The sequence below is a fragment of the Dama dama genome, chromosome 24, assembly GCF_033118175.1.
Source record: "Dama dama isolate Ldn47 chromosome 24, ASM3311817v1, whole genome shotgun sequence".
Taxonomy (NCBI): domain Eukaryota; kingdom Metazoa; phylum Chordata; class Mammalia; order Artiodactyla; family Cervidae; genus Dama; species Dama dama.
In genome coordinates, this window is record NC_083704.1 from 41,884,650 (window position 1) to 41,910,080 (window position 25,431).

Below are 25,431 nucleotides of genomic sequence, written 5' to 3' on the forward strand. Positions count from 1 at the left end.
TCTGTGGCTTGGATTTTCAGGAATGTTTGCAGCTGGGAGAGATGAGCCCCTTGCTCCCCGAGTCTTGATTTCCCACCTTGTCTGAGCTGAAAGAGGCTACGGGAATCTGAGGCCTAAGTATGCGCATACCACACCTCTTAGTGGTAATGGAGCCTGGCCTCCCTGTGTAAGGAAGCTAGACTGTCCGCTCCTAGACTTTAGTCTCTCCCTTGCTAATCTCCCCTTCTCCCCAGTATCAATTAACTTTTCAGACAATTCTCATTTGCTGCAGTTTAGAAGAGGTAATTTGTTGTTTGAGTCTGTGGATGAGCAATTTCTGGGCCCTGAGTTTAGGAAGACAGTGGGGGGAGTCCAACAATAGAAATTTTCTGTTGAGATCATTATTGGCCTCAGAGACTCACCGACTAGTGAGGTCTGACTCTTAGCTGCAGGTCTGTTTCGAGTTCAAGCCCCTCAGCAGGGAGACAAATTCCAGCCTGCCCGGAGGTTCTCATAAAGTTCTCCCTGAAGCACCCCAGATGTCACCATTTTTTAAAAATTGAAGTTCAGTTGATTTCCAGTGTTGTCATAATTGCTGCTGTCTAGCACAGTAACTCAGTTATATGTATATGCGTTCTTTTTCATATTCTCTTCCACTGTGATTTATCACAGGATGTTAGATAGAGTTCTCAGATCTCACCACTCTTAAGTGAACCGTGGATGGCCAGACTTTCTGTCCCTGAACATTTTACCTTGTGGCCCTTTCTGCTCAGGATGAGGGCAGCCCAGGAAACAGATGGCTTCCCCTGTCTTCTTCTGCTCTCTGAAGCTGTGTATTGTGGGGATTTTAGTCGGGTCATATGGATGATGCATTTTTATCTGTCATTATTGCATGGAACACAGCAGCTTGGAAGACATTTGTACTCCAGCTTTTCTCTGAGCCCCAGGACTGCTGCAGAAGGAGCATTGTAAATATCCTTAGTGGGTGTGCAGAATTTCCACCCCCACCCTGTTGTCATCCAGTAGCTGAACCCAAAGCCCTCCTGGGAGCGTTGAGATGTAAAAATCATTCACTCTCAACCCAGGCCCTAATACTGCACATGTTAGTGGGAGAAACCATGTAAGATGCCCTGTCATCCTTTATGGTACCCCCCTGCAAAATACATTTCTAATGCACTGGTTTTCTTGAGTTGCCATTTTTATTTATTTATAGAGTTGTCATTTCAAAGGGAGCCATGCTCGTGTGTCTCCCTCATCCACTCACAGTCCCAACAATCCTGTTTTTTATCCATCTTCTATACCAGAGTTTGATATGAGATTTTTTTCTTTTTGAAACAAAAAGTATGAGGAAGAGAAAGACATTTTAAACAGGTTGGCTCTGACTTGTTTTATGTTCATTTATTCAACAAATACTTATTGGGCGCCTACCACGTGCCGGGCACTCTGTTCATTGCCAAGTGTATGCTGGTGAATAAATCAGACTTGGTCCCTGTGTGGGTCACGGCCCCAGCAGGAAACAGATGGCACAGGAACGGGTAATTAAAGGAAGCCTAATGAAGGAGGCCACTGGGTAGTAACTGAGGCCTTAGGCAGAGAACCTCAGCCAATGTTCAGCCTGGCAGAGGGAGCCAGGGTGATAAGTACCGTGCTACCCTCCGATTTCCTACTGGGAATCAACCCCAACCAGAAGCCCAAGAGTAAGAGAGCCAGCCATTGATGCAGCTTTTTGGGAGAGCAGGGTGGAGATGGTTATAATTGCAGCAGGGAATGTATAAGCACCCAGTAAGGCAGATTTACATTCAAGGTCAGGAGGGGCGGCCATGAGAAGATACCCCTCGTCCAAGGTAAGGAGCAGCGGCTACGCTTTGCTGGAGCAGCTGTGAAGAGATACCCCACATCCAAGGTAAGAGAAACCCAAGTAAGACGGTAGGTGTTGTGAGAGGGCATCAGAGGGCAGACGCACTAAAACCATAATCACAGAAAACTAGCCAGTCTGATCACAGGACCACAGTCTTGTCTAGCTCAATGAAACTAACCCATGCCGTGTGCGGCCACCCAAGACAATCGGGTCATGGTGGAGAGGTCTGACAGAATGTGGTCCACTGGAGAAGGGAATGGCAAACCACTTCAGTATTCTTGCCTTGAGAACCCCATGAACAGTATGAAAAGGCAAAATGATAGGATACTGAAAGAGGAACTCCCCAGGTCGGTAGGTGCCCAATATGCTACTAGAGATCAGTGGAGAAATAACTCCAGAAAGAATGAAGGGATGGAACCAAAGCAAAAACAATACCCAGTTGTGGATGGGACTGGTGATAGAAGCAAGGTCCGATGCTGTAAAGAACAATACTGCCTAGGAACCTGGAATGTTAGGTCCATGAATCAAGGCAAATTGGAAGTGGTCAAACAGGAGATGGCAAGAGTGAACGTCCACATTCTAGGAATCAGTGAACTAAAATGGACTGGAATGGGTGAATTTTACTCAGATGACCATTATATCTACTACTGTGGGCAGGAATCCCTTAGAAGAAATGGAGCAGCCATCATAGTCAACAAAAGAGTCTGAAATGCAGTACTTGGATGCAATCTCAAAAACGACAGAATGATTTCTGTTCGTTTCCAAGGCAAACCATTCAGTGTCACAGTAATCCAAGCCTATGCCCCAACCAGTAATGCTGAAGAAGCTGAAGTGAACGGTTCTATGAAGACCTACAAAACCTTTTAGAACTAACACCCAAAAAAGATGTCCTTTTCATTATAGGGGACTGGAATGCAAAGTAGGAAGTCAAGAAGCACCTGGAGTAACAGGCAAATTTGGCCTTGGAGGATGGAATGAAGCAGGGCAAAAGCTAATAGAGTTTTGCCAAGAGAACACACCGGTCATAGCAAACACCCTCTTCCAACAACACAAGAGAAGACTCTACACATGGACATCACCAGATGGTCAACACCAAAATCAGATTGATTATACTCTTTGCAGCCAAAGATGGAGAAGCTCTATACAGTCAGCAAAAACAAGACCGGGAGCTGACTGTGGCTCAGATCATGAACTCCTTATTGCCAAATTCAGACTTAAACTGAAGAAGGTAGGGATAACCACTAGACCTTTCAGGTATGACCTGAATCAAATCCCTTATGGCTATACAGTGGAAGTGAGAAATAGATTTAAGGGACTAGATCTGATAGAGAGCCTGATGAACTATGGACGGAGTCCACTGGTTCGTGACATTGTACAGGAGACAGGAATCAAGACCATCCCCATGGAAAAGAAATGCAAAAAGGCAAAATGGTTGTCTGAGGAGGCCTTACAAATAGCTGTGAAACAAGAAACTAAAAGCAAAGGAGAAAAGGAAAGATATTCCCATTTGAATGCAGAGTTCCAAAGAGTAGCCAGGAGAGATAAGAAAGCCTTCCTCAGCGATCAGTGCAAAGAAATAGAGGAAAACAACAGAAGGGGAAAGACTAGAGATCTCTTCAAGAAAATTAGAGATACCAAGGGGACATTTCATGCAAAAATGGGCTCAATAAAGGACAGAAATGGTATGGACCTAACAGAAGCAGAAGATATTAAGAAGAGGTGGCAAGAATACACAGAAGAACTGTACAAAAAAGATCTTCACGACCCAGATAATCACCATGGTGTGATCACTCACCTACAGCCAGACATCCTGGAATGTGAAGTCATGTGGGCCTTAGAAACCATCACTACGAACAAAGCTAGTGGATATGATGGAATTCCAGTTGAGCTATTTCAACTGGAAAAGTGCTGCACTCAATATGCCAGCAAATTTGGAAAACTCAGCAGTGACCACAGGACTGGAAAAGGTCCATTTTCATTTGAATCCCTAAGAAAGCCAATCCCAAAGAATGCTCGAACTACCACACAATTGCGCTCATCTCACACGCTAGTAAAGTAATGCTCAAAACTCTCCAAGCCAGGCTTCAGCAATACGTGAACTGAGAAATTCCAGATGTTCAAGCTGGTTTTAGAAAAGGCAGAGGAACCAGAGATCAAATTGCCAGCATCTGCTGGATCATCGAAAAAGCAAGAGAGTTCCAGAAAAACATTCTATTTCTGCCTTATTGACGATGAGAAAGCCTTCGACTGTGTGGATCACAATAAACTGTGGAAAATTCTGAAGGAGATGGGAATACCAGACCACCTGACCTGCCTCTTGAGAAACCTGTATGCAGGTCAGGAAGCAACAGTTAGAACTGGACATGGAACAACAGACTGGTTCCAAATAGGAGAAGGAGTACGTCAAGGCTGTATATTGTCACCCTGCTTATTTAACTTATATGCAGAGTACATCATGAGAAACGCTGGGCTGGATGAAGCACAAACTGGAATCAAGATTGCTGGGAGAAATATCAATAACCTCAGATATGCAGATGACACCACCCTTATGGCAGAAAGTGAAGAGGGACTAAAAAGCCTCTTGATGAAAGTGAAAGAGGAGAGTGAAAAAGTTGGCTTAAAGCTCAACATTCAGAAAACTAAGATCATGGCATCTGGTCCCATCACCTCATGGGAAATAGATGGAGAGAGTGTGGAAACAGTGTCAGACTTTTTTTGGGGGGGCTCCAAAATCACTGCAGATGGTGACTGCAGCCATGAAATTAAAAGATGCTTACTCCTTGGGAGGAAAGTTATGACCAACCTAGACAGCATATTAAAAAGCAGAGACATTACTTTGCTAACGGAGGTCCGTCTGGTCAAGGCTATGGTTTTCCAGTGGTCATGTATGGATGTGAGAGTTGGACTGTGAAGAAAGCTGAGTGCCAAAAAATTGATGCTTCTGAACTGTGGTGTTGGAGAAGACTCTTGAGAGTCCTTTGGACTGCAAGGAGATCCAACCAGTCCATCCTGAAGGAGATAAGTCCTGGGTGATCATTGGAAGGGCTGATGCTGAAGCTGAAACTCCAGCACTTTGGCCACCTCATGTGAAGAGTTGACTCATTTGAAAAGACCCTGATGCTGGGAGGGATTGGGGGCAGGAGGAGAAGGGGACGACAGAGGATGAGATGGCTGGATGGCATCACTAACTCGGTGGGCATGGGTTTGAGTAAACTCCGAGAGTTTGTGATGGACAGGGAGGCCTGGCGTGCTGCGATTCATGGGGTCGCAAAGAGTCAGACACGAATGAGCGACTGAACTGAACTGGACTGAAGGCAGATTATGGTATGTGGTATGAAAGACATGAGCAGGGGAAAGATCTGAGAGAGTAGTGAGGATTAACAACATTAAAAGGATTGTCATGGAAGCTGTCTGAAGTGGTGTTTAAGCTAAGAATTGGATAAGAACTTGACCTTGCATAGTAAGGGAGGAGGAGAGGAAGATGAAAGGCTTAAGAAATAGCATGTGCAAAGGCCCTGAGGCAAGAGAGAGCTCTACAATTCTGGTAACTGGAAAACAGGCCAGTGTGCTAAGAGTGTAGTTGTCGAGGGGAGAGCTATACTTAGAGCTATGAAGCGCTCACATTTTATTGCTGGCTCAAATTCAGCCTCTTGGAATCCCTCTGAGAACACTGTCCTGGTCCCTTTTCAGTGGAGTGCCTGTAAGTAGGAAGAAGTCAGATGACTTGGAGAGTAGGTTGGGGAAGCAAAGGCAAGAGTAAGGTCAAAAATATCGTGTGTGTTTGGAGTGTGAGGGGAGAACTTGTCATTTGAAAACAAAAATGTTTTGGGGGAAAAAAGTCTGAACTCTTTCTGTTGATCTTTGGGTTGCTGTAGCTTATTTTTTCCTTTTGGTGCTGGTTTCTGGCTTGGTCATCTGCTGGATTTCATATACATAGTGCGTTTGAATTTTACCCCAAGTATCCTGTCTTAGCCAAGCAAATAATATATAAATCTGATTAAAGCAAAACCTTTCCCGAAGTAAACAGTAAGTCCTGAAAACATGTAGCTAAACATATGATTCACAAATCTCCTTCTTTTATTGCACAAATTAGCCAGTTTGGGCCATAGGGAACAGACTCTGGGTCTCTTAGGACAGATGCATTGGTCCTTAGGAAGAAAGATGGATGTTTCCTGGGTGGATGTTGCAGTAGTTACAGAAGGCTTTCACCCAGCCTCCAAAGATCTGAATCCTTCCATGTTTCTTCAGAATTCCTTCCTAAAGTGAAGGGCCAAGAGTTCTACAAGATTTTCCATTGTAGGGAGGAAATCATGTGACTTTGTCCTCCTAGAATCTCAGCACTATGATAGGAGATGAGACCAGGTAGGTTCACAGTTTAGGACAGTTCAGTGACTGGTGCCCAAGGCTCATCCTTAAAAATCTCAGGAACCATCACATGTTTGTTTAGGGCCCTTGGTGGTCATGAACTTAGTTCTCATTAACAAGGAAAGGGAACCAATGCCTCATGGGAATTCCTATCTCAAGCTCAATGGTACCACGTGAATACTTAACACTGTTGTAAAGAGAATGGTCACCAGGCCTTCTCCATCTGTTTTGAGAGAGACTTTCATCGGGCACCTACTGGAAAGATGAAAGATAGTGTCAATGAAATAGTAATAAGCAATCTAAGAAAGAAATGGAAAATTTTGAGTCAAGTTGAGGATTTTAACTTGGGAACAGCCTCTTAGAAGGCTCCAAGAACTCTTCCGCCCATTAGAGGTCTACATATAGTTCTAGAAGTTTTTGAGACAGAGGGCTGTACATGAAATGACATATTACTGACAGTTTGCATAACCCAGATCTGTAAGTATGAAGTGGTGGGCCATTGTAACCCTTCACAAGATCAAGAAGGAATGTCATCTTTTTTTGTTTCTGGATATATATTTTATTTCTGGTGGATAGTGGTGACTGAATCCCAGTCATTCCATAAAAGAATGTTATCCTTCAAGGAGCTGTCTTGGTAGTGGTGGGTGAATGCTGCTCTTTATGGTTGAGGAGGTATTTCTGCCAGTGAGGGAGGTGTGGCTGATGCCTAATGTACAGTGGAGGGGAGAGGTTCAGAGGGCTGAAGAAAAAAAAGTTGGTTTTTTTTTTTTTTTTTTTGGTGGGGGGCATGCTGCATGGCATGTGGGATCTTAGTTCCCCAGCCAGGGATCAAACCCATGTCCCCTACATTGGAAGTACTGAGTCCTAACCACTTGGACCACCAAGAAAGTCTGAAGAAAAATTTTTATGTTCAAATTTTTCTTATCTGGCACAAAATATGAATTTTATTTTACATTAGACACTAAAATCTTCACACAGTGGTTCTCAATCTTTGCCACATACAAAATCATCTGGGAAATATAAAAGAATACAGGTTCCTGGACCCCATCCCTAAGAGTTCAGTTTAACTAGTCTAAGGTTTGTCCTAGGCCAGGAGATGTTTTAAGACTCCCCGTAATTCTACCAGGCAGACGAGCTTGAGAAGCAGCGTATTAAGGCAAATCCAAATTCTTCAGCAGGTGCATGTATATCTAGCTTCTGGGATGATTTATGGGTGGTTCTGCTTCTGGTGCCCTAGTTTGGTCTGTTTTCTTTCTGTCTCTGAAGTAGCACACATCCTAAGGGAGAGAGCACTCATTTCTGAGCATACAAGATGCTCTCTGGTAATATCTTTACTCTGCCACATCCTGCCCAAAAGCATCTAGAAATTGCCAGTAAGGTGATGGTCTCCAGGGTCGAATAAGCCCCTATTTAGAGTTCTTGGCTTGGACTGTTAGCAGTTCTGTGACCTTGGACAAATTACCTAAACTCTTTGAGTCTGAATTTCCTCATCTGCAACAGCCCTTTCGGAGAGTTAAATGAGAAAGCACTGAATACAATTCCTGAGCTCATAGTCACTCAGTCATGTCTGACTCTTTGTAACCTCATGGACTGTAGCCCGCCAGGCTTCTCCATCTATGGGATTTCCCAGGGAAGAATACTGGAGTGGGTTGCCATTTCCTTCTCCAAATTCAGTTTCTGAATCATAGTAAACACTCAAAAACATTTGCAGTTTTCATCAGCAGAGATGCACAAAACTCTCAGGATAGATGCATTCTGATTTTGTAATAGCCAAGGACTAACCCAGGAAAATCAAATGAATCACAGTAAATAACAACAACAATACTTATTGCTTTTATTCCCATCTTGGAGATGGGGAAACCAAAGATCAGAGAGTTCAAGGTCACATGGCTTGTGACTGGGCCAGTGGGGATTAGAGCCGGTTTGCCAGGCTCAACTTTGCACCACCATTTCATATTGCTCTCCATAAAACTCTTGAAAGAAGAGGGGCCTCCTGGTGACATCAGCCCTTAATCTGGCTGAGAAAAGGGAGTTGACACAAGGCTCAGGTTTTTCTCTGATGGGAAGGGCTCTCCAGAGAGGTATCAGCCAGTGAAGCCAGAGTGGGCAGGGTCGGCCGACTGCCACGGGCACCTGGAAACATCCTCTTCCTCACCCTTTCATTGTTGGCTTCCCTTCCTCACAGCTGTCTAGCCCATATGCCACCGCACAGCAGCCGGGGCGCCTGCCTGAGCTCAGCCCAGACGACCTCGGCAGCTGCAGTGGCAAGCTGGGGGCGACCGGCTGTTCCTGGTGGTCCCCCGTTCCTCCTGCTCACTGCTCGTGTGTGCTCCGGTAGAACCTCGGACGTCTGCAGCTTGCTTTCAGCAGTAGTGGTTCTGCTACTGAGCCCGTGTATCTCACGGTGTGCCCGCTTTTTAACAAAATAACAGGAGACTTTTACACCCCACCCCACGCCCACTTCTGACTCTTTGCGCCCCTCCTCTCTTGTCCAGATACTGTCCTCTGTACATCCCCAGGATCTGCTGTCATCGATAGATCTGAGGTCTGTGAAGCCCTTTTAAGTGGGACACTGTGTTGACCACGCAGATAGACGTTTCTTGGTTCATCTTCATAATGATACTGTGAAGCAGACGTCTTGTGTCCTTTCTGTTTCACAGATAAGTAATCTGAGACTTAACTTGCAACACATTCAAAACCATAATGCAGCCAGTGGCTTGAACCAGGATCTCAGCACTTGAGTCCTGTGTGTTTAGTCATAATCCCATGGTTCTCTACCAAGTTCTTCCCCCCCAACCCCCGGAGTGGGGGGGACATTGGTCAATGTCTGGAGACCTCTTGAGTTGTCACAAGAAAGGGTGGGATGCTCCTGACATGTAGTGGGTAGAGATCAGGGATGCTGCCAAGGCGCTCACAGGGCACAGTCCCACCCCCACAACAGAGCATTATCTGACCCCCAAGGTCAGAAAGCACCAAGGTTGAGGATCTCTGCCACAGCCCTAAACTGAGCTGCATTTTCTTAGTTCATACTATGAAAAAGCTGGTTAATATGGTGTTAGAATACTGACCGTGCTTTGTAAAGTACTCTTGCCCCTCCTCACCCTCTCTCTCTCCCCGGGTTGGGCAGAGCACAGCCTCTCCACTCCCCACTTTGATAATCCCTGGGTTTGACTTTGTCAAGAATCACTTCATCACTTTGGCAGCAGAGGTTGAATCTGTCTTCCTAAGTTTCCTTCCACCTTTGCCGAAGTTCATGGATGTGCTAGACCACCTTCAGGAATGCAGTGGCTCCAGATGCGGAGAAAGCAGGTGGGTTCTCTCAGACCACCCAGGCCTTCTGCTTCCCCTTCTCCTTTGTCTGCTCCTCCCCTTCCACCACCACCGACACCTCTCTTCTTTGTAAGGGTTCCATTTTAATCAGTATCTGCAGCCCTCATTCTAAGTCTGATGGGAGAACCCCAAATCACAGAACGGGACCAAGAGAGAGAAAGTAGGTCAGGATTCTAGGTTTGCCGTCTCTGGCTATCTTCAGCATCCTGGGCTGGCTCAGGCAGGACCCCCAGGGCCTGTGGGTGCTGCTGTCAGGTCCTCGGGAGGGAGGGCATGGCATGTGGCGAGCTGGGCAGGTAGGATCTGGCTTTCAGCCTTGGAAAGACACCCTCGGTTGAGAGCTTAAGCCTTCAGTCAGGCTAATGTGGATTTGAATGCTGCTTGCTCTGTGATCTGGGGGACTGATCCCTGCCAACCCCAGATTTCTTTGCTGAAAAATGAGAATGACTATACCTACTCTCCAGGGTTGATGAGACTTGAATAAGGTTGGACATGTAAAATTGTTGAGTACCATGCCTTGCCCATAGTAAATATCCAAAAAGGCACCTCTTGTGAAATCCTCAGTGGAGACAGACAGAGGACTGACAAAGACAGACTGACAGAGGACAGGCCACAGAGGTGGGGTGGGGAGGTCACATGGACAGCGGTCTTAGGAATAGTAGTCGTGGTGATAATGGCATTCATTATTGAGCAGCTGCTGTGGGATGAGGGCTGTGCCTTGCATTAGCTCACTGTGTAAGGGGCCGTCCTTATTCCCCATCGCAGCCCCCACAGCAGTGCTCCTCTTCGCTCTCCCCTGCCTTAGTTTTGTCTGCAGCACTTAGCACTATTTGGCATAGTATATATTTTAAGGCTTAAGTCTGTTTATTGTCGTCCTCCACTAGTGGGATGGAAGCTGCATGAGGGCAGAGACTTCGTATGGTTTGGTTTTTTGCTGCTGTTGCCCCAGCAGCTGAAAGTGCCCGGCAGCTGAAGCACGGTAGGCATTTGGTAAATCTGACACATGGTAGGCATTCCCGAAATACGATGCGGAATGAACGAGCCTCCATCTTACAGGTGAGGAAACAGAGGCTTAGAGAGATTAAGAGATTTGCCCAAGATCAGATGGCTCGTGAGAGACAGCCAGAGTCCTGAGCCTTTGTGAGCAGACTGCCTCATACAGCAGTGTTTGGCCGGTGGCGATGACCACAGGTGAGTGTCTGTGGGGCTCATACTTACAGCCAGGTGCAGGGGCAGCAGGTGCTTTGTTTGCTTGGGTTCAGAGTTTCCAGGTCGAGGTGTGGGTGGAGATGGGATGATTTGAAATCTGAAACCACCTGCCCTTCTCAGGGGAGCTCCAGGTATTTTTCAGTTGCAAACAGCTCTGAATAACTTAGCACAGGATTTGGGGAGGAGCTTATTTTCTTGTCCCTTCTCACCATGTCCCAGAAATTACAGACTTTCATTTAATATCCTGTCCCCAGCTTTGTTTCAGCCCCAGAAAAAGCGTGCCTGGCTTCTGGATCTCCTGGGAGATAGGCTAAGGTAAAGAGGGGGTAGGCTCCCAACTTTTTCCATAGAATTTCATAAGCTTCTCTAATTACAAACAATTCATTTTTTTTTTTAAGTTACACAACTACAGAAATGTGTATTATGTAGGTTGGAGTTGTCCCATCAGTTCTTCTCCCTCCACAACCATTGGGTGAATAGTCTTTTGGTATTTACCTCTGGGCATACACTGACAGATACAAATAAAAAAGTCATCGTGCTGTTTTGTAATTTGTTGTTGATTTAAATATTTAATTTATGTGTGTATGTATTTTGGCGGCCCCGGGCATTAGTCGTGGCCCTCAGGATCTTTTTTATTTGTACAGTACGCGGGATCTTTCATGGTAGCATGCAAACTCTTAGTTGCAGCATATGGGATCTGGTTCCCTGACCAGGGATAGAACCTACATTGAGGGTGTGGAGTGTTAGCCAGTGGACCACCAGGGAAGTCCTTGTTGTAGTTTTTGTTTTTTACTTAACAGCATACCTTGTTCATCTTTCCTTGTTGGTCTTTGTAACTCTCACTCATCTGAACCTATACAGTATTTCATGGTATGATTATACTATCATCCTTTTAATATATCCTCTATTTCTGGACATTTGGGTTTTTTACAAGTTTATACTGGCACAATTTGCTTTCCAGTAAAGGCCTTTTTACTTATGTTTGTGTGCTTGTTCAAGTTTTTCAGTAGCATGAATTCCTTGGGGATTTCGGAATCAAGAAAGTTCTGTAGATGCTGCCACATTGCCCTCTTGGGTTGTGTAACTTTGCCCTTAGAAGACTAGGGGCCCTGAGATGGTCACTTGGTAGGGCCAAATCCTGCTTGAGGACAGGGGCTGTACATCAGGCCCAGAGTGGTCACCTACTTGCTCTGATACTCAGGTGTTTTTTTGTGCTCAGAGAGCAGGGACCTGCTCTGATGGCCCAAGAGTTGGAGCCAGACCAAGTAAAATCCCTCCCTCTCTACCAGTCTTCAGCATCCTGATGGGTTTCTCGGGTACCAGCCATCTGAACAGTTTCCAGGGGAGCTGGGTTGCCATCTACCCTGTCTGATTTGGGGAATTAAGTCATCAGTCTTCAGCAGCCAAGATCTGGCGGGAAAGGTAACACAAACTGTCCTGGAAACGGTGTATCTGACAGTGACCCGGCTCTTGGCAGGTCACAGAATCCTCTCACCTTGCTTGGCGCTGGCGCAGCTGAATTACATAACAGGCAGCCTTTCAGACTCTGAAGTCCAAGGTTGCTGGCAAGTGAGTGGAGCTGGTGCCGGGACCTGTTTATATATCCACAGTTAAATGACTTCAAAGCAGTGGGGTTTTTTGGTAATTTTAAAGGCATCAAAATTAATTGAAGAGCTTGTTAGAAATGCACATTCTTGAGCCTCCTTCCTAGAAATTCTGATGCAGTAGATCTGGGATGAGCCCCCCAGGTAAATATGACCCAGGTGGTGCCAGGACTACACTGTATTTTAACATGAGCCTTGTCTGTTCAGTTAGGACTTTGGAGGGGGCAGAGTCAGGCTCCAGGTCCCACGTGATTCATTTACGAGCTGGCAATAGATTTAGAACAGTGAAAGATGACCAAGTACACACATCTTGGGTTAGACTACAGTGTATTTTAACATGAGCCTTGTCTGTTCAGTTAGGACTTTGGAGGGGGCAGGGTCAGGCTCCAGGTCCCACGTGATTCATTTACGGGCTGGCAATAGATTTAGAACAGTGAAAGATGACCAAGTACACACATCTTGGGTTTAGCCTCTCTTTCACTTCTCTGGTAGCTCAGCTGGTAAAGAATCCATCTGCAGTGCAGGAGACCTGGTTTGATTCCTGGGTCAGGAAGATCCCTAGAGAAGGGATAAGTCACTCACTACAGTATTCTTTGGCTTCCCTAGTGGCTCAGACAGTAAAGAAATCCGTCCGCAAGGCAAGAGACCTTGGTTTGATCCCTGGGTTGGGAGGATCCCTTGGAGAAGGGGACGGCTGCCCACTCCAGTGTTCTGGCTTGAGGATTCCTATGCAGTCGCAAAAATTCAGACATGACTGAGTAACTTTCACTTTCACTTTTATTTTGTTTCTGCCAACAAACTATACCTCTAAATATTTCCTGACTACTTAGGAACCATATAATTATTTTCAATTATAACCCCTTTGGCAGCATCCCATCAACTCATCTTGCTTCCCTTTTACCCCCTTGATTAGAACTTACCTTTCTCCTAGGCACCATTCCCTCGGGAAGCAGGTGCTGCCGTGGTCCCTATCCATTAATTCATATACTGATCTGATCATGAGCAGTGTCTCTCTTAGATCATGGAATCAAAATCACAGATTCTCACAAAAGTGGGTGAAGGGGATCAAAAGATACAGACTTAAAATTATAAAGAAAATAAGTCATGGAGGTACAATGTACAGCACTGTGACTCTAGTTAATAATACTGTATTGTATATTTGAAAGTTGCAGAGAAATCTGTATACAGGTCAAAAAGCAACAGTTAGAACTGGATGTGTAACATTGGTTCCAAATTGGGAAAGGAGTATGTCAGGGCTGTATATTGTCACCCTGCTTATTTAACTTATATGCAGAGTACATCATGCGACATGCCAGGCTCAATGAAGCACAAACTGGAATCAAGATTGCCGGGAGCAATATCAATAACCTCACATACACAGATGACACCCTTATGGCAAAAAGTGAAGAAGAACTAAATAACCTCTTGACGAAAGTGAAAGAGGAGAGTGAAAAAGTTGGCTTAAAACTCAACAGTCAGAAAAATAAGATCATGGCATCCCATCCCATCACTTCATGGCAAATAGATGGGGAAACAATGGAAACAGTGACAGACTATTTTTTTTGGCTCCAAAATCACTGTAGATGATGATTGCAGCCATGACATTAAAAGACACTTGTTCCTTGGAAGAAAAGCTATCACCAACCTAGACAGCATATTAAAAAGCAGAGACGTTACTTTACCAACAAAAGTCTGTCTAGTCAAAGCTATGGTTTTTCCAGTTGTCATGTATGGATGTGAGAGTTGGACTATAAAGAAAGCTGAGTGCCCAAGAATTGATGCTTTTGAACTGTGGTGTTGGAGAAGGCGCTTGAGAGTCCCTTGGACTGCAAGGAGATCCAACCAGTCCATCCTAAAGGAAATCAGTCCTGAATATTCATTGGAAAGACTGATGCTGAAGCTGAAACTCCAATACTTTGGCCACCTGATGTGAAGAACTGACTCATTTGAAAAGACCCTGATGCTGGGAAAGATTGAAGGCGGGAGGAGAAGGGGATGACAGAGGATGAGATGGTTGGATGGCATCACCAACTCAATGGACATGAGTTTGAGTATGTTCTGGGAGTTGATGATGGACAAGGAGGCCTGGCATGCTGCAGTCCATGGGGTCACAGAGAGTCAGACATGACTGAGTGACTGAACTGAGGGAGTAGATCTTAAAAGTTCTCATCACAAGAAAAACAAGTTACTATGTATGATGATGAATGTTAACTAGAATTACCGTAGGGATCATTTTGCAATGTATACAAATATTGAGCCATTATGTTGTACACCTGAAACTAATATAATGATCTGTCAATAATATCTTTACTGGAAAAAAAAATCTTTTGTACTACCTCAAAAAAACTTGCAGACTCTCAGCTGGGAGGATTTTGGAGAATCTTTGGTGGAGGTTCAAAGGAAGAGGTGAGGTTCAGAGAGAAGAGATTTATTCAAGATCCTTTTGGTCTTTGCAATAAAGTTGGGACTGGACTCCAGTTCCTTTGCTTTCCAGACCAGTGAAAAGTTCATAATAAGCATATAATCCATGGAATTTCACAAAGGAAAATTAAAGATTTGACTAAGGTGAGAGGGAAGTGGCTTGTCCTGTGGGTGAGGGTCTAGGGCACGTGGCCTCAGTAGTTGTGGAGCACAGGCGTAACTGCCCTGGAGCACGTGGAGTCTTTCCAGAACAGGAATCGAACCTGTGTCTCCTGCATTGGCAGGCGGACTCTTTACCACTGAGCCACCAGAGGAGCCCCCTCTCCCTCTTGCTGTGGGTTCTCCGGCTCCCTCGCCAGAGGTCTGATGTGCGGTTGAGGCTCAGTGGGACATCAATCACACTCAGGGCACCTCTTTCCAGATCAAGCAATGCTGCAGAAAGTCCCTTAGGCCCTCCCACCCCCACACCTCCCTCCTCTCCAAAGTATGCCCTGTCCTGACTTCCGACAGCTTGTATGAGTTTGGGCTAGTTTTTAATTTCTGATAAATGGCATCATACTGTGCATATTCTTTTGTGTCTGGCATCTTTTACTTTATGAGATTCATCTGTGCTGTTGCATATAGCAGCAATTCATATTTATACTCTAGAAAAGTACCCATTAATGAGAAGAATTTTTGCAAGTGCTGCTTCTGGTTCAAAGCTCTTTCATATTGATGGATTTTTACTTCTCTTTGCCTCCTTTTCCTCCAGGAGAGTGGAGGGACTCCTGCTATATTCCTTCTACCCATAAAAATAAAAGGCAGGAGATCAAAGACGAGTTCTGAAATAGCTTCTGTGTGACATTGGGCATATTATTCCAACTTTCTGTTACCCACTCAAAAAATTATGTAACAACTCCTGTTGTTGTTCAGTTGCTCAGTCCTGTCCAACTCTTTGCGACCCCAGGCTTCCCTGTCCTTCACTATCTCCTAGAGTTTGCTCAGATTCATGTCCATTGAGTCAGTGATGCTATTTAATCTCATTCTCTGCTGCCCCCTTCTCTTTTGGCCTTCAATCTTTTTCCCAGCATCAGGGTCTTTTTCAATGAGTTGACTCTTCACATCAGATGACCAAAGTATTGGAGCTTTAGCTCAGTCCTTACAAGGAATATTCAGGATTGATTTCCTTTAGAATTAATTAGTTAGATCTCCTTACATTCCAAGGGACTCTCAAGAGTCTTCCCTAGCACCACAGTTCAAAAGCATCAGTTCTTCGGCACTCAGCCTTTTGTATGGTGCAACTCTCACATCCATAACAATTCCTAGGAACTTTCTCTATGACAATACGCAGAAAAATGCTTTAGTAGTGACAAATATGGGATGAAGACAGAGTATGCCACCTTATTTCTCTGGGCCAGCACTGTTCTAAGGACTGTGTGTGTTAACACACTTAATACTCACCGTCCTGCTGGTGAGGTAGATTCTACTTTTATTCCCACGTTATAGCTGGGCGAACTGAGGCACGGAGCTGTCCAGGGTCTCAGGGTGGAGCCACAGCTGTGAGGGGCAGAGATGGATGGCCATCTGAGACGCCGGCGCTCTCCTCCACCTCCCTCTGCTCCTCCTGGGTGTTCCTCAGTGCTTCCAGCGAGCATGGGCAGGATGCTCTCAAATCCCCAGTGACCTGGAAGAAGCCCCCTCTGGCCCCTCTCACCCCCCTGGCCTGGTCCCTGCTGCCCTCCTCTGGCTCACTGTGCTCTAGCTCCTCTGTCACTTCTTAGAGCACCTGGAACTTTCTCTGGTACAAAATATTCTTGTTCCTCTGCCTAGAACACTCCCCCCGCCACCCCGCCACTCTTGGTTTGACTGGCTCCTTCGCGTCCTCTGTGTTGGAACCTCATTATCACCAACGCAGAGCTCTCTGCCAGCGTTCTGTCTATGGAGGACCAGTCTTTACTTCTGCATCTAAGCCTCGCGTTTCTTCCCTGCCTCCTAATGACTTGTGAGAGCTGTAATGGTGTGTGATTCTGTCAGTCTGCTCTTCCTGTATGGTGGAATATTCCTGTGAGGTGCTGTCTGAAAGGGCCTTGTTCACAGCTGCACTCACAGAACCCAGCAGCAGCAGGGCTTCAGCAAAAACCCTTTTGAAGAAACCAGGTGAGTCTCTGGTCCCTGGCTGCCCGCTCTCTACCACAAGGGATCCGTTTTGCTTCTGTCTCCCATGGAGTCAAGTGTTTTCCTGAGCAAATACTCCAGTGTGGTCTGCTTGGTGACTGGGACTGATGACTTCTGGAAAGCAGCAAGGGGCCAGTGCGAGTCCAGAGCAAACGCCAGCAAGTCATCGTCAACTGGTTTAAATTTTTCTGCACATCTTTTCAGTTAGCCATCAGCTTTGTGGCCACACGGCCACCACAATCCCCACGGAGCTGAGGACGAGTGAAAATTGACCCCACGTGTTTCAAACAGTGCTGCCTCCTGGTTTTCCCCTTGGCTACCTTTTATGCATCTGTCTGTTACTGGGGTGAGTGTATCAGGAAGTTAATGCATAAGTGAGCAGGTAGAAGGCTAGAGACTTCCAGTCCGAACCCATGTTTTGATCTTGATCAGACTCGTCCTGGTTGACCATACCGGGTCTGTCAGATCTGAGACTCGATTTAAGTCCTGTTGTGATGCTGGTCACTTCCGGACCACACTGGTTCAAAGCCTTGTTCCTCCCATAGTGCTGTCCACTGGGAAAGCCAGAATAGTTCATGGCCTTTTCTGGAACCAGCTGGTCTTCGATTTCGGGGCCAGTCTCCCTGTATGTCAGGAATGAGGAAGTGACCCACTCTCACCTTTCCTCCCCCATAGCAGCTGATGAAGGAAATTGTTTCAAGTCTCCCTGGTACCTTGGAAACAGATGGCAGACGCGTGCCTGTGTACACTTACGACCTGCTGGTCACTTGGGACGTGCTTGATGGGCAGACCACCAAGGGAGGAAAGGAAGGTGCGCCTGAGGCTCAAGATTTCAAAGCTTCAAATGCAGAAGGGAAGTAAGACAGCCAAGGGCTGGACCTCAGGGAACTCCTGAAACCCACCCAGGGAAGAACAGGCTGTCAGGAGTAGATTTGTTGAGAGGAGTTTAGAGAGAAAACAGCTTGGCGATTCCCTGATTTGGGAGATGCCCAGCCTAGGGGAACACAGTCTTCCCTGTTCAGAAAGTGGGTGTGTCTGCCCCGCCTGGTGGTCAGGCTTAACCCCGCTGCTCCCGGAGTGTCGAGGACTAGGTCCCCTCAATCTTGCATCAGCTGCAGCTCCAGAATTAAAAGTGTTTGGGCAGCGTTTCTCCATGGAGCTGAGTTCGTCCTGGTGGCTCAGATGGTAAAGAGTCTGTCCGCAATGTAGGAGATCTGGGTTCAATTCCTGAGTCAGGGACAGCCCCTGGAGAGCAGAATGGCTACCCATTCCTGTATTCTTGCCTAGAGAATTCCATGGACAGAAGAGTCTGGTGAGCTACAGTCCATGGGGTTGCAAAGAGTCAGACACAGCTGAGCGACTAACACTTTGCATGCTTTCTCCATCGGGCTGAGTTTGTCCCCCAGGGTATATTTGGCATTGTCTGGACATGGTTTGAGTTGTCGAAAGTGGAGTGGGGAGGGTGCTATAGGCATCTAGTGCAGATGCTGCTTAACCTCCCACAATGCATAAGGCAGTGTTCCCACCCCCCACCCCCGCCCCAGCACAGAGAATCATTCTGCCCCAGATGCAAATACTGCCAAGGTTGAGAAACCCTGGATCAGTGTCTCTGAGGGTACCGGCTTTTCTGGAGTAGAAGCTCCTGTAGTTGCAAAGAAGGATTGCCCTTGAAGCGCTGTCACAAGTCAGGCAGTGCTTGCTTAACCCTCAAGGGCATGAGAATCGTCACCAGAGGATCTTGTGTGAATGCTGATTCCGATTCTACAAGTCTGGATTGGCTGCCATCACCCCTGGTCCACAGGTCACGTGGTCACGTTTGGAAGAGCAAGCGGTTTTGAGTGCATTCATAGTCTCCCCCTCCTTCTCACTCTCCCTGTCTCTCCATCCCTGCTCCCCGAGCCTTCCCTGTTGTACTCTGTTCAAACCGGGCCATACCCTGTCACCTGGGAACATGTGGTGGTGGTTAAACCTCACTGCCCAGATGACAGAGTCTCTCTAACTGTTGCCAGTTTGAGGTTCAGGGTGTTGATGAAATCAGTGGACTTAGTTGGAAGAAAAGAACCCAAGGGACCTGAGCAGACTACCCCCCAACACACACACTTTTAAGTAAGCTAGTACCCCAAAGGCATTTTTTTTGCATGGTCTCAGACACTTAACCTGGACAGAGCCCTTGACTTCAGGGATGCTCACATATGATACAACTTCCCAGACTTTCCTGTTTTAAACCAGCGGTTGAAAGTGTTTCCAGAAAGGGCCAGATAATAAGTATTATAAGCTTTGCAGGTCATGTAGTCTCCCTCACAGTGACTCACTCCTGCCATTGTAACAAGGAAGCAGCCATAGACAGCATGCAAATGAATAAGTGTAGTTGGTTTCCAATAAATCTTTATTTACAAAAATAAGTACATAGTGAGCTGGATTTAGCCCCTGAGCCATACTTTGCAAATCCATATTCTAAACAATTCCTTTTTATTCACGTTTCTGCTTCAGAGAAAAAAGAAAGAAAGAAGAAAAAAAATCAGGAAAACCTAAAACACCAGTATGGGTTGTAAATAGAGGGCAAAATTGAGTAGATAGTCTTTCTTTTACTGCATCAAAATGTGAATGCATCCTTCAATTGGGCAGAACCATAATTTTCTGCCTATGCCAGTTGTTTTTTGTTTGTGGTTTTCTTTTTGCTGGGGTTGAGAGGTATTAGAAAGGGCAACAAATAAGGAACAGCAAGAGGTACCAAAAGAACTGCCAGTGCGTTTAAGTCTGCATTTTCTTTTCTCTGCGCTTCAGCGAATACTTTCTGCCCTTAGGATCAGTGGAGGGAGGGGGCACCACAAAGATTGCCTTTCTCTTCCATCAGACCCAAAGCTTTCTTTGGAGGTATTGATTTTTTGCATCGTCACTGGCTTCTGTTAAGACCTCCTGTTTGCAGTGAGGGAGCATTGCTTGGACAGAAACCCTTGAGTGTTGCTTAAAGCGCCCTGGCTGCATTTTCCAGTTGACAGTTTAACCGCAGGGAACCGCAGGCTAAATTCAGTACTGACCTCTCTTTGTTGGGCACGTCCTGTGGGACCTGAGGGAAACCCACAGCCCCTGCAGTGTGTGGACGTTTCTTTTGCTCCTGGCCACGCTCACCCCAGGGATAAGGATAAATCGCGGCGTTTAACTCCCCGGTCACCATCTAGAGCTTCTCACAAAGGCTTCTTTATTTAGAGAGGAGAAAATCCTCTCTGTCTGTTAATAAGACAGGGTGCCGCTGGAGGGGAAAGCGACTTGGCATCTGTGTCTCGGGCTGTCTGGTGGGATCTTCTGCCAGGGTCTCCAGGACTTGCTGGGACCGTGACAATGCCAGTGTTAAGTGTGGGGTCAGACCATGGGTTTCCGCTGGAGCTCTGGGGAACTCTGAGTGAAGTTTCTGCCTCCTGTACACATACACATAGCTCTGCTCATTCACACACACACACACGCACACACAGAGTCATGGCTTGGGCAGCAAAAAAAGTACATTTATTGCAGGAGAGCTGAGGGTCATCGAGAGCCCCATTCAAGAAGATTGTATTGATGTGCTTTTAAAAACACACACACACACACATTTCCCTTCTTTTTTTTTTTTTCCATTTATTTTTATTAGTTGGAGGCTAATTACTTTACAATATTGTAGTGGTTTTTGCCATACATTGACATGAATCAGCCATGGATTTACATGTGTTCCCCATCCCGATCCTCCCTCCCACCTCCCATTTCCCTTCTTCTTAAAACTGTTTGTTGGCGTTATTTTTGACTGCACTGGGTCTCTGTTGTGACGCACGGGCTTCCCACTGCAGTGGCTTCTCCTGTGGTAGGACGTGGGCTGTAGGGCACGTGGGCTTAGTAGTTGAGGCACACAGACTTAGTTGCCCCGTGGCATGTGGGATCTTCCCAGAGCAGAGGTCGAACCCGTGTCCTCTGCATTGCAAGTGGACTCTGAACCATTGGACCACCAGGGAAGCCCTGATGTGCGTTCTTCTGACACTAAGTCTCCTGCTATGTCGAGAGCATGCGCCCTTTCGTGGGGAACTTTCAGGCCTTGTTTACTTTCTTCCCACTTGTCGAACACCAGGTCCTGAGATCGGGGCTAGAAAACAGCAACCAGCTCTGGCCTTCTTGATGCTTATAGACTTGTCATATAGAGATGGACAGGGAGTCAAAACTACACAAATTTATGGCAGTTGTGATAAGTCTTAAAAATGACATTTTTCTCAGCTAATCATCACCACAGCTTGTGAACTCAGGTACTGTGTTATGCCCATTTTACAGATGCATCTCAAGAGATCTCAAAAGTTGACCCAAATCCCGTCTCCAGTTCTGCTCAAGAGTTCTAGAGTTGCCTCTTCATTGAAATATAAATCTGTTCACACACACGACAGTCTCAGAAATGCATGACTTTGGGGCTTCTAAGAGGCAGGTTCAGGATAACAGCATACAGTATTTGCTAGATTATTTCTCCTGACCCTAATTTCATTCCAGGGCTTGCATGGAAAGCCCAGCAAAAAACATCACACCCTCTTCTATAGCTTTTGTTTCTCAGTGTGATTTTTGAAGAATTTTTTTTTTCCTTCATTACATTTATCTGCTCAGGCTAAGTCATTCATCATCTTGCGTTGCTCTCCTCTCCTCTCTGCCTTCAGATTGGGGAGGTTCTGGAAGTGATTAGGCTGTTGTAAATCAGCTTTTATGATGTGTATGTCACCGATAAGCAGTGCAGAAAGCAGGAGTCAGAGAACTCCACTCCTCTTGCCCTGACAATTATCCCAATAATCAAATTTAAAAAAAAAAGACTGAAAAGTATGATGCTTGGCAGAATAGTTTCTCAGTAGGCATATCCAGTGTTTAAATTGGGCTCTTTAATGAGAACACTGCGTTATTTTTACACTGTTTTATTGAGTTATAATGCATGTAAGGTAAAGCAAACTAACATTTAAACTGTACCTCAAGAAATTTTTATATGTGCATTCTTTTATAATCATCACCCAGATCTAGGTGGAGACATTCCTGTGCCTTGAACATCTCCCTTGCGCCCCCACCCATTCTCCTGACCTCTTCACCACAGACAGCCTCAGCCTCTTCTTGCACTTCATGTAAATGGAATTGTACTGCATGGACCCTTGTGTCTGTGGGCATTTTCTATGAGATTCATCCGTGTTGTCCAGTGTAGATATTCATTCTCATTGTGTAATATTATGTTATAGTGTGGTTTTTCACCTGGGGTAGTAATGACATTGGGGGCTGGGTAATCCCTGGCTGTGGGGACTGTCCTGTGCGTTCTGGGGCAATCAACGGCATCTCTCTGGCCTCTACCCACTAATACTAGTAGTGTCCCCTGCTGCTGCTGCTAAGTCATTTCAATCATGTTTGACTCTTGGCAGTCCCACAGACTGTAGCCCAACAGGATCCTCTGTCCCTGGGATTCTCCAGGCCAGAATACTGGAGTGGATTGCCATGCCCTTCTCCAGGGGATCTTCCTGACCCAGGGATCAAACCTGAGTCTGTTATGTCTCCTGCATTGCTAGGAGGTTCTTTAATACTGGTGCATGTGGGACGCCCCAATAGTGTCCCCTCTCCCTAGTGATTTCCCCTAGAATTGAAAACCACTGCATCATATCACTATACTAGAATTTTAAGAAGCTTTTTATATGGCAATAACTTCAAACTTGCTGAACAGCTGCAAAAATAGAACAAACAATACCCATAATGTATTTACCTAGATTCATCTATTGTTAATAGTTTACCCATTTGGTTTATTATTTTCACTCTCTTGCACACACACATCAGAGAAGGCAATGGCACCCCACTCCAGTACTCCTGCCTGGAGAATCCCATGGACGGAGGAGCCTGGTAGGCTGCAGTCCATGGCGTCGCTAAGTCGGACACGACTGAGCGACTTCACTTTCACTTTTCACTTTCATGGATTGAAGAAGGAAATGGCAACCCACTCCAGTGTTCTTGCCTGGAGAATCCTAGGGACGGGGGAGCCTGGTGGGCTGCCGTCTATGGGGTCGCACGGAGTCGGACACGACTGAAGCGACTTAGCAGCAGCAGCAGCACACACACATACACACAATGTATTTCTGAACTACTTGATAGAAAGTTGCATCAATTTGGTCATTTACTGCCATACACTTCCATGTGTATTTCCCAAGAATAAGTTTCTTCTCGAACATGATCCCAAATATCAGTTAACCACAGAAAATTTGACATAATGCATTGATCAGTTAGCCCTATGTCCCAGTTTTTGCCATTTAAAAGAAATTATCTGTTACAGTGTTTATTTTTGGTTCAGTGCAGATTCCAGTCCAGGATTAGGGATTGTGTATAGTTGCTGTGGTTCCTTAAGATCCTTTAGTCTAGAATTAAAGTTGACTCAGTCTTTCTCTTTAATGATACTGGATTTTCTTAAAAACACACATACAGTCCCTTTTCTTCTTCACAGAATAGTCCTCATTTGGGGCTGGTCTGGTCTTTCCTCCTGAATCTATTCAGGATGTGTGTGTTCTTGACGGAAACACTGTGTTGCGGTAGCGTGTCCTCCTTGGACCACCCCATCCAGACGGGCATGATGTTGATGGAAACTCATTGGGGATGGAGGTAGTCAAGAGTGTTGCCTGATTTCTCCTCTGCAGAGTTACTAAATTTTGCCTTAGAGGATGAGCAATATGTGGGGAAACATTAACACCAGGCAAGCATCCTGCTCCCCAAGCAAAATGTACCTGCTAAGTTGAGCATATTTCCCATCTTGCATGAGCCAGTCCTTACTTAAAATAGTTAGAAAATGATGATCTTCCGAATCCAGTACTCTTTCTTTATGTGCACTCCATTCTATTGTACACATAACCCACTCTTTCCCCCCATTTATTTGTTGGTGTTTTTATTTGTTATCAGTATGGATTCAGGAATTCTAATTTTTCCAGTGGTTTATAAATCATTACTGTTTTAATGCTCATATTGCTCAGCTTTGACTGGTGGGATCCCTTTGAAGTTGAGACCTGTGTTCTGAAAACCGCCCCCCCTTCATTTTTTAGTCTTAAACACTTCCTTACCTTTCAGAACATAACAAGATGTTCCACACTCATCTTTGTCCTTCCTTCCTCCAATCCTGGAATTAGCCATTTCTCAAAAAAGTCCTGTCTAAATCCTTATAATGGGGAATGGTAGAAAATACCACAATTTATTTATCCTTTCTCCTGTTAGAGTGAGTGAGTGAAGTCACTCAGTCGTGTCAAACTCTTTGCAACCCCGTGGACTGTAGCCTACCAGGCTCCTCTGTCCATGGGATTCTCCAGGCAAGAATGCTGGAGTGGGTGACCATTTCCTTCTCCAGGGGATCTTCCTGACCCAGGGATAGAACCAAGGTCTCCCGCCTTGCAGGCAGACGCTTTACCCTCTGAGCCACCAGGGAAGTCCTTCTCCAGTTAACTGACATTTAAATTGTTTCTAGTTCTGAACTAATATAAGGAAAGCTTCACTGAATACCCTTGTGCATTTTTTGGACCCATAAACTGATTTCTGTTGGGTATGTAATCAAGAGTGGCAATGAAAAGTCACAGAACAACAAGGACAGGGAAGTGTATTCAGATCTTATAGTAACCTGCATTGGAAAAGAATTATATATTGGAATATGTAATTTATATATATATATATTTGTATATATGTGAAGAGTCTAGAAAGAATTTATATATATGTATATATGAAACAATATTTAACTGAATCACTTTGCTGAACACCTGAATCATTGTAAATCAGTTATGCTCCAATTTAATAAATAAATGAAAACAAAGCATAGAATCTCCACTCTGGTTATATACCCAACAGAAATGAGTACACTAAGATCACCCAAAAAAGTAACACAAGTATTCAAAGCAACTTATTCATAATTCGTATCTATATATACACATACACACACATACATATACGTATGTATATTTAGTTTTGGGCTTCCCAGGTGGCTCAGTGGTAAAGAATCTGCCTCCCAATGCAAGAGATGCAGGTTTGATCCCTGGGTTGGCAGGATCCCTGGGAGAAGGAAATGACAACCCACTCCAGTATTCCTGCCTGGGAAATACCATGGACAGAGGAACCTGGCAGGCTAGAGTCAATAGTGTCACAAGAGTCAGACATGACTTTGCAACTAAAATAACAACCGCGTATTTAGCTTTAGTAGATGTTGCTTCCCAGGTGGCGCTAGTGGTAAAGAAGCTAACTGCCAGTGCAGCAGAATCTAGAGATGTGGGTTCGATCCCTGGGTTGAGAAGATCCCCTGGAGAAAGAAATAGCAACCCACTCCAGTATTCTTGCCTGGGAATCCCATGGACAGAGGAGCCTGGCAGGCTACAGTCCTTGGGGTCGCAGAGTCAGACATGACTGAGCACACACACGCACACACAGATATTGCTAAGTAGTGTTTCACAGTGCTCATAACATTTGTTTTGTGAGGGGAGAGAAAGTGGTTGGCCCCAGTAGGTGGGGAGGAATAATCAGTGG

At 45.5% G+C, this 25,431-nt stretch overlaps 1 protein-coding gene across 3 annotated transcripts in view; it reads left to right on the forward strand.

Annotated features, from left to right (window-relative positions):
* PRICKLE2 (prickle planar cell polarity protein 2) overlaps positions 1-25,431 on the forward strand; it is a 337,833-nt gene that overhangs the window by 305,247 nt on the left and 7,155 nt on the right. The window lies entirely within an intron of this gene.